Source organism: Benincasa hispida, chromosome 2, assembly GCF_009727055.1.
Source record: "Benincasa hispida cultivar B227 chromosome 2, ASM972705v1, whole genome shotgun sequence".
In the NCBI taxonomy this organism is placed as follows: Eukaryota; Viridiplantae; Streptophyta; class Magnoliopsida; order Cucurbitales; family Cucurbitaceae; genus Benincasa; species Benincasa hispida.
Genome location: NC_052350.1, coordinates 53,348,167 through 53,357,137, shown reverse-complemented (window position 1 = coordinate 53,357,137; position 8,971 = coordinate 53,348,167).

Sequence of the window (8,971 nt, the reverse complement as noted above, 5' to 3'; positions counted from 1 at the left end):
CAGACATCTGCTATATTGTGGGAATAGTCAGTAGGTATCAGTCTAACCCAGGGCAGGGTCGCTGGACCACAGTTAAGAACATCCTCAAGTATCTTCGGAGAACGAGGTACTACATGCTCATGTATGGGTCTAAGGATTTGATCCTTACTGGATACACGGATTCTGACTTTCAGACTAATAAGGACTCTTGAAAGTCCACTTCAGGGTCAATATTTACCCTTAATGGAGAAGCTGTAGCGTGGCAGAACACTAAGCAGGGGTGCATCGCCGACTCCACGATGAAGGCCTAGTACGTAGCGGCTTGTGAGGCTGCTAAAGAGGTCGTCTGGCTTAGAAAGTTCTTGACAGAGCTGGAAGTTATTCCAGATATGTCTAGGCCCATCACCCTCTATTGTGACAATAGTGGTGTTGTGGCGAACTCCAAGGAGCCCAGGAGTCATAGGCGCGACAAACACATAGAGCGAAAGTATCATCTGATTCGCGAGATAGTGCATCGAGGAGACGTGATCACTATAAAGATCGCCTCAGAGCAAAATATTGTTGGTTCGTTTACGAAGGCTCTCACGGCTATAGTGTTTGAGGGTCACCTTCAAAGCATGGGTCTACGGGACCGCCCGCGACTGGACTAAGGCAAGTGGGAGATTTTGTTGCACTGGGTTTTTATGCCTTAGTTTATTGTTTTGTACCTGTTTGTTTGTACTCCTCACTTCGCTTTAGGACAAGTGGGAGATTGTTGGGGTTTGTGCCCTAAAGTCTCGTGTCCTGTAGTTTATAAACAACTTTGTACGAACATTTGTGATGTATAATATATATGATATTTACTTCACTTCTTCACTTTGCACATTTAGATGTTTTTTATTTTTACCACAAACCAATAAACTTAATATCCCTAGTTGTCTTTATGTAACTTAAGCATGTATGTAGTGACATACAAGTGGATCATGTCTTAAGTGACAACCAAAATAGTCTGTAGTATATGGATATAGGAGGGAAACCTTATCCTGGTAACACTACAGACGCGGCCCCTTTGTGGAATTATTACAAATGTTGTGGCTTGTCACAGATGGTCTGATCCTGATCATTCATGTAGTGGACATGTGAGCGGGGGCGTCCTATATAAAGAGTTTGTATAAGACTTGACCTCGAAGTGTTAATGTTTTGTCATATAACTCCGTTCATGACTGAGACTTCACTTCACTAGGATGACCATAGGTAACATAACCTCAATCTTGAGTGAGTTGGGAACTCCTGCCATTGAGGGCGATCCTTTGATTTGCATAGGTGCGAGTGGCCAGTGTTGACTTAAACCTACCATTTTAGGGATTCGTCTGATTTGGGAGCTGGGAGCTCAGCTTCATAAGATGGAGTTCATTCCTTCCCCAAAGCAGGGGTAAGTAGATAGATTGCTCTCCCGGGGCTTGCACGATGTGGCACCACGCACTTTCTCATGTCCGAGAGGTGTTCACACATAGTAGGACTATGTTGTATTGTTAATTAGAGGGATCAATGATACTTAAGGAGGAAGATGTAATTACAGGAGCAAAATGGTAAATTGGCCTGGTGTAATTACGAGCATCTGTGAAGGGTCATCGTACTGATGATTGGTTATATGGACATAGAAATATATCTATGGCAAGAAGAGTTCAATTGCCAGTCTTTAGTGGAATGTCTCGCAGTTAACGGATGGTGGATATCGTGACTAAAGAGTTCAGTAAGCTATTCACGTACCGTTGGAGCTTCGAGCCTTAGGTACATAAGGTCACCTTGGTAGCTTGGATACAAGTTGAGAGTCAAGTTTTGGGTCAATTTGAAATGTTCAAATTGACAAAAGAGAGTACTAGTTAATTATATATGATATAATTAATTCTGTGTATGAGATACATTAATTTGGAGGAAATTGGATATAAATATGATTTATATCTAATGGAGGAAAAATACTATAATTAATATATGATATTAATTAATGTGTTATGAATATGATGAGATCATATTCAGTGGATGGGTAAAAGGGAAATGGGATGGCGTTTCTTCTGTTCTAATAACGGATGAGTGTGTTGAAAGATCACTTTGAGATGCAAAAATAGCTTACGATGTGTTAAGCATGAGATGCGCGGACATTGTGTTAAAGAGTGTGTCATCGCTTAGAAAATAAGTGTCTATATGATAGTGCCTGCAAAATCGCTTACCGATTACACCTTCGTGCACTATTTACTATGATAGTTTACCTTTTCCTAAGCGATTGTTTAGCTCCCAATATTTACTAAACGATCATATAGACGATCGCTTAGTTTTTCCTACACGATCGTTTAGACGATCGCTCACCCTTTTCCTACACGATCGCTTACCCCTTTTCTACACGATCGTTTAAACGATCGCTTACTTTTTTCCTACATGATCATATACTTCACCTAAACGATCAAGCATCTTGTCTATGCGATAGACGACCTCATCTCCCACTTGCTTGATCGTTGTGTACGGTCTCTCTTCCTCCTCCCCTCTACCAAATTCAAACAAAGCACACACTTTGGATTCTCACTCCAAGAATACTGAGGGCTCTAAGTGGTGGTGTTATCTCCGTTTCCTTCCATTCGAGTGGTGATTGTTCGAGGTAGACGGTTGGGTTTTAGACTCGCTGTGAAGAAGAAATCTTCAACTGGTATGATCTCTTGATCTCTTTAGCATTTTGAATGTATATGTGATAATTCTGTCACAATGAATTGGAAAGATTCGCTTCCGCTCGTAGGTACTCTTGAATAAGAGTTCCTTCAGGTGTGTGGCATGAGAGTAGGTGAATGTCAAGGGAGTAGGTGGTGGCAAAACATGGCACCCCAAAGTAGAAGGTGTCTTGCGTTGAGACTTAGTAAAGATGATAAGGATCATTTCCTTTGGCCTATAAATACCACCACAAGATTCTCTTCCATTCATAAGCTAAATCCTCTTCAAATAGTGTAAGGAAGAGTGTTAGAAAGTAGATTTAGAGGAGACCATGCGTTAATAGTAAGATCATGGGTTGATCATGAAGTTCTAAGAGGAGGAGATGCTGTCGAACAATGAAGTTTGGAAGTCGCATCAACTTGGGATGAAGATTTCTTCCAGAATAATTGTGCGTTTGGAGTGATTCTAGAGCCACCTGAAAGCTTTGAGAGTCTAGTTTTCAGGGTAGGGCTACTGGAGAAGAGGCTTCAAGGAATCGGACTAGAGAGTGAAGAAAAGGCAGAAGGGTCAAGCTGTCGGGTAAGCTTGGGCCAGTCTTGATGCTTTGATGATTCCGGCCAAACCACGAGAATTTATGAGCTAAGATTTTAAGGTAAGCTTTCTGAGACTTTTTAGAACATTTTTGTAGAAGGAAGTATCTCGATATAAGGCTTAGAACTATGAGTAATCTAAGCTTAAAGTTAAATCTAGATCTTAGGGTTCAAAATGGAGCTCGAGATGATCAAGGAACATCTAAAGCGGAAGATTCCTAAATGACCAAGGTGAGTGACTAAATATTTAAAATGTTTTAAAGAAACCATGTTCTAAAGAAAGATCTTTCAGATAAAGACATGTTTTCTATGTATTATGTTTTACATGCTTTTTAAAGAAAGTCATTGTATGACTAGTTTTACTTGAAACTCGATACCGAGGGACATTTGAGAAGGTATCCAAGCAACTCGATACTGAGGGACATTTTGAGAATATATCTGAGCAAAAGTACCTAAGGCATGACGGTATTTCTTTTGCATGAGAATCAGTTTTCTTTCTTAAGTCACTCACTGGACTAGCAAGCTTACTCCGTTTTCAAATGTTTTTCTTTCCCCTCAAGTAGCGAAAGGTGAGGAGTTCCAGGGTGCTACTAAGGTCAAAGTCTACCACAAACCATAGTCACACTTACGGGGTTTTAGAATTTTTGATGTAAACTTTGTAGTTAAGTCTTGGAGTTGTATAAACATTACATAGTTATAATAAAATGGGTCTACTTAACCAGTTGTTATTTATCTCCTTGACTTAAAGTTTACTGAGTGTAAAGAGATTCAGATGGGCAGTAGGTATCACAAAAGGGTGGTATCTGAAGTCCCTCACGCCTCTCCTCGGGCTCAAGAGGCAAGCACGGGGCGGGGTGTGACAACTTGGTATCAAAGCAAAGGTTTACGTAAAACCTGGGAGAAGGTTGAGTATAAAGTTTGAGTTCATACTAGCTTGGTATCAGAGCATAAGTTTCTAGGAAAGTTGAAGAATTAGTTGATACCAGTTTGGTATCAAATCATAAGTTCTTGAAAACCAGAGGGTTGAGTTTAGAATACCTAAGATTTGAGTTCAGTAAAACCTGAGGGAAGTGTGGTAGAGTAAAGGTTTAAATAGAAACCTAAGAATTAGTCAAAGTGAGACTAAGAGGAATAGCAGAAGTGACATGACCTAGCAGGCAACCAGAGCTGGAACTCACAACGCTACTTGAAGATCTACCGAGGAAGGTAAGTATGAATTTAAGTTATTCTCATTTAGAATATGAGATTGAAATGTTATTTTAGATAGTTGGTTCAACAATTAGCTAAAAGATGGCTAGGAGAGGTATCGTTGACAAACTAAGGAGCTAATATCAGAGTAGCGCAGTGGAAGCGTGGTAATAGACAAGGTTATAAGAGTTTGCAATAGAGAAGTTGTGAGATCTTAAACCAGAGTTAGTTCAAATAAATTTCAAGGACGAAATTTTATAAGGGGGAAGAAATTGTGAAACCCAGATTTCCATTTTCCCTACTTAAGCAGGTGATAAAAGGAATTAACTAAGTGAAAGTTACATCTTATGTTGAAGAGAAGGAAATTTCTAAGTGTTGAATAGATTTTCCTTGAGTAGCTTTGAGATTAAGCCTTAATTGGTGAAATTTGGCTAAGTGTAAGGTCAAAAGAAACCATGCATTTGGTGTTAACGCATGAGATGAGGCTGAGTTCATGGAAGCTTAAAAAGAGATTAAGCATTAAATCAAAGGCAACCATGCGTTTGTGAGGTTGGACGCATGTTGATCGAAGTTTTGGCAAGAGGCATTGCCAAGAGTTGCTCATGCATTGAGAATGCATGAACAAGAGCGAAGAGAGTGAGATGTTGAGCGCAAGGCACTAGGCAGACGATCGTGTAGCAAATGAGCGATGCTACACGATGAGGTAGGCGATCGTGTAGCAAATGAGCGCGAGGTAGGAGATCGTATAGCAAATGTGCGATGCTAACACAATAAGTAGGCGATCGTATAGCAAATGCGCGGAGCTCAACGATGCGCTAGACGATCGTGAAGATGCGCGCATTGTTGAACAATGAGAAGTGACGCACTAGACGATCGGGCTATACGATAGGCAAAGCACTACACGATCAGTGTAAGCGCTAGACGATAAGCGTGGAAGCTGGACAAAAGCACTAGACGATAGCGTTACGCGTTGAGCGGGCCGCTAGGCGATGAGCGTTAGACAATGTGCGGGCACTAAGCACTAGACTAACGATGGCACTACGATGGGCGGGGACGCTAGACGATAGTTGTATGCACTAGACGATAGGCATCAGTGCTACACGATAGGCAGAATGCTAAGCGATGGGCGATGACGTTAAGAGATAGGCGGATGCGTTAAACGATAAGGAGTCAGCACTAAGCGATTGAGGTAAACAATGGATGCAGCAACTAAGCGATAGGCCATGCGCGAGATCGTTGAGAGCGAGATCATTTACTAAACAATTGAGCTACACGATGGGGCGTTGGAGCTAAGCGATAAATGCAAAAACTAAGAGATGGAGCAGTTTTGAGGCTTGCGTTACACAAGGTTGATGAGCTCACTCGGACAAATGGCTGTACCGAGAGATGGATAGACTTGAGTTAGTAGAAGCTGGCCAAATTAAGTTTCATGCAAAGAAAGTCTTATGCATGAGGAAGACAACACAAGTAAGTGTGTGGCATGAGAGTAGGTGAATGTCAAGGGAGTAAGTGGTGGCAAAATATGGTACAAACACCCCAAAGTAGGAGGTGTCTTGCGTTGAGACTTGGTAAAGATGATAAGGATCATTTCCTTTGGCCTATAAATACCTCCACAAGATGTCTCTTCCATTCGAGATTGAGAAATTCTAGTCGTCGGCCGCCGAGCGACAAGAACAAGCTCATGGAATTGTTGATCTTGTAGTGGTTGGGCAGAAGTTTCATACAAAGGTGCCTTTAACTGGCTAGGAAATGTGCTTCATAAGCTAAATACTCTTCAAAGAGTGTTAGAAAGTGGATTTGGAGGAGACCATGCATTGGGAGTAAGATCATGCATTGATCATGAAGTTCCAAGAGGAGGAGATGCTATCAGACAGAGAAGTCTGGAAGTAGCATCAACTTGGGATGAAGATTTCTCCTAGAATACTCATACGTTTGGAGTGATTTTAAAGCCACCTGAAAGCTTTGAGAGTCTAATTTTCAGGGTAGGGCTACCGGAGAAGAAGCTCCAAGGAATCGGGCTGGAGAGTGAAGAAAATATAGAAGATTCAAGCTATCGGGTAAGCTTGGGCCAGTCTTGATTCTTTGATGATTCCAGCCAAACCACGAGAAGTTCTGAGCTAAGATTTTAAGGTAAGGTTCCTGAGATGTTTTAGAACATGTTTGTAGAAGTAAGTATCTCGAGATAAAGCATAGAACTATGAGTAATCTGAGCTTAAATTTAAAATCTTAGGGTTCAGAAGGGAGCCCGAGGTGATCAAGGAACTTCTAAAGAGGAAGGTTTCTAAACGACTAAGGTGAGTGACTAAATATTTACAATCATAGTAAAAAATGTACTTATAAAAAACTAGACGTAGTCTCAAGTTTGGGGCGAATTAGTATATTTTAGACGTTATTTCTTTTTTTCCTTCTCTTTATTATTTGTTATTTTACGATCATTAACATTTTTTTTTACTCTAACTTATAAAATGGAAGCTTGAGATATAATTTAGTTTATTCCATATTCATTTATATCTCGTAGAAATTTTCAACATATATTGCATATTTCAATTATACCATGCACTAGTTTTTTATATCTTCTAAAGAAATATATACCATTAACATTTTAATATGAAATGTGAATTGTATTAGTAGCAGAACATACCCCCAATAAATTAAACTCTTAATAAAAATAATGGAACAATAATGAATATTGGCCTGAACTTGGGCTAAGTTCTAAGAAAAATAGTGGGCAACTAACTACAGAAAACAATGCATTGAAAAGGGATCATGAATGGAGATTATTTTATACCTAAAATCATGGAATTAGTCTATTGAAAATTTTTCATTTAGGTCTCGTTTGATAACTATTGGATTTTTGTTTTTGCTTTTTAAAATTAAGCATATTTCATCCACAATTCTTATAATTATTTGCATATTTCTTAAGTACAATTGTTGAATTCTTAGCCAAATTTCAAAAACAAAAACAACTTTTTGAAAGCCACTTTCTTAGTTCTCAATATTTAGCTTGAGTAGTATCCATAAGATTAATTTTCAAAAACAAAAAAAAAAAATGGTTACTAAACATCTTTCATTTTACAATTAACAAAATCATATGGAGGAATACCAACGCAAGACGTTCTAAGAAAAATCTCGAGAAGAAATTGTAAAAGTCTATAAATAAAATTTGTTTCTACCTAAAATCGAGGAATCGGTCCATTAGAAAAACGTAGAAGTCTAATTTTTATTAAGTAAATGATTGACATAGATATTATGCATTAAATGTGAAGCGATATATAACACCAAAATTCATACGGGTCTACGGTGGTTTATGATGCAGGACGTAGTTTGGAGGCACGGTTGTCGGAGTTCATGGATGGTGAGGGAGGTTGGAGGTGGCCTACAGTGTCTTGGGAGCTGTTTGAGATCTGGGGTCTTATTCAGGCAGTAGAGCCTTGGGTGAGGGGGGAGGATTATTGGGTTTGGGTGTCGAATGCTAGCGGTCATTTTTCTATCGCTAGTGCATGGGAGAGTTTGCGTCCTCTTCATCCTAAGGTGTCTTGGGCTGGTATTTTGTGGTCGGGGATGATATTCCGCGTCACTCCTTCTGTGCGTGGTTAACTGTGAGGGACAGGTTGGGTACGTGGGATTGGTTGAGAAGTTGGAGGGTATTATCAGAGGGGGTGTCTTCTGTGTGGGGGAGGTGTGGAGTTGTGGGATCATTTATTTTTTTAGTGTGGGTTTGGGAGAGAGGTGTGGTCTGGTGTGTTGCATCAGTTGGGTTCGTCGCATCGGGTGGCAGATTGGGATGTAGAGTTGAGTTGGTTGTGCCGAGTGGGGTCGAGTAAGGGGGTGCGTAGTAAGCTGTTCTGTATTTTCTGATGTACTTCCATATACTACATCTAGCAGGAGTAATCGACGGCTGCATGGAGGTCGACCGAGGTTAGTATCTGCTCTGGTTCACCTTATGGTCTCTACGATTCGTGTTCGTGCTACTTCCTGACGGGTTGATCTTCTTGGTCTTATCTAGTGTGTTTACAGATTTTTTTCTTTTTGAACTTTACGTTGTTCTTTGTTTTTTTGTTGTCCCTGGTTTGTGGGATTTTTGGTTCTTTTCTCTGGCTTTCTCCCTAGTGGTTTGCGAGTTTGCGTTTATGTGTTGGTTTTGTTCTGATCTTATCTTGTTAGCTTTGTTTTGGTTTTGTTGCCCTGCTTGTGTTTTGTTATTTTGATGCCTTGATCCTGAGCTGTGGGATCTCCTTATTGTTGTATAATAATATCACCTATTCTAATAAAAGAGTTTTAAATTGCACAAAAACAAAAGATGGAATATATGAATGAAAATTTTCAAATCATTAGACATTTGTGGAATTATAGTGGTTGAATGTTTTAAATGGGTAAATGCTCATAAAATAGCACAGACCCCTCGACAAAAATTGCCCTCTATCACGAAACAAATGTTAAACCCTAGTAGGAAACATATTTTTAAAATAGAAAAATTACACTTTTGATCCCAAATTTTAAAAAATGTGTGTTTGATTCTAAATTTTCAAAATGTACCT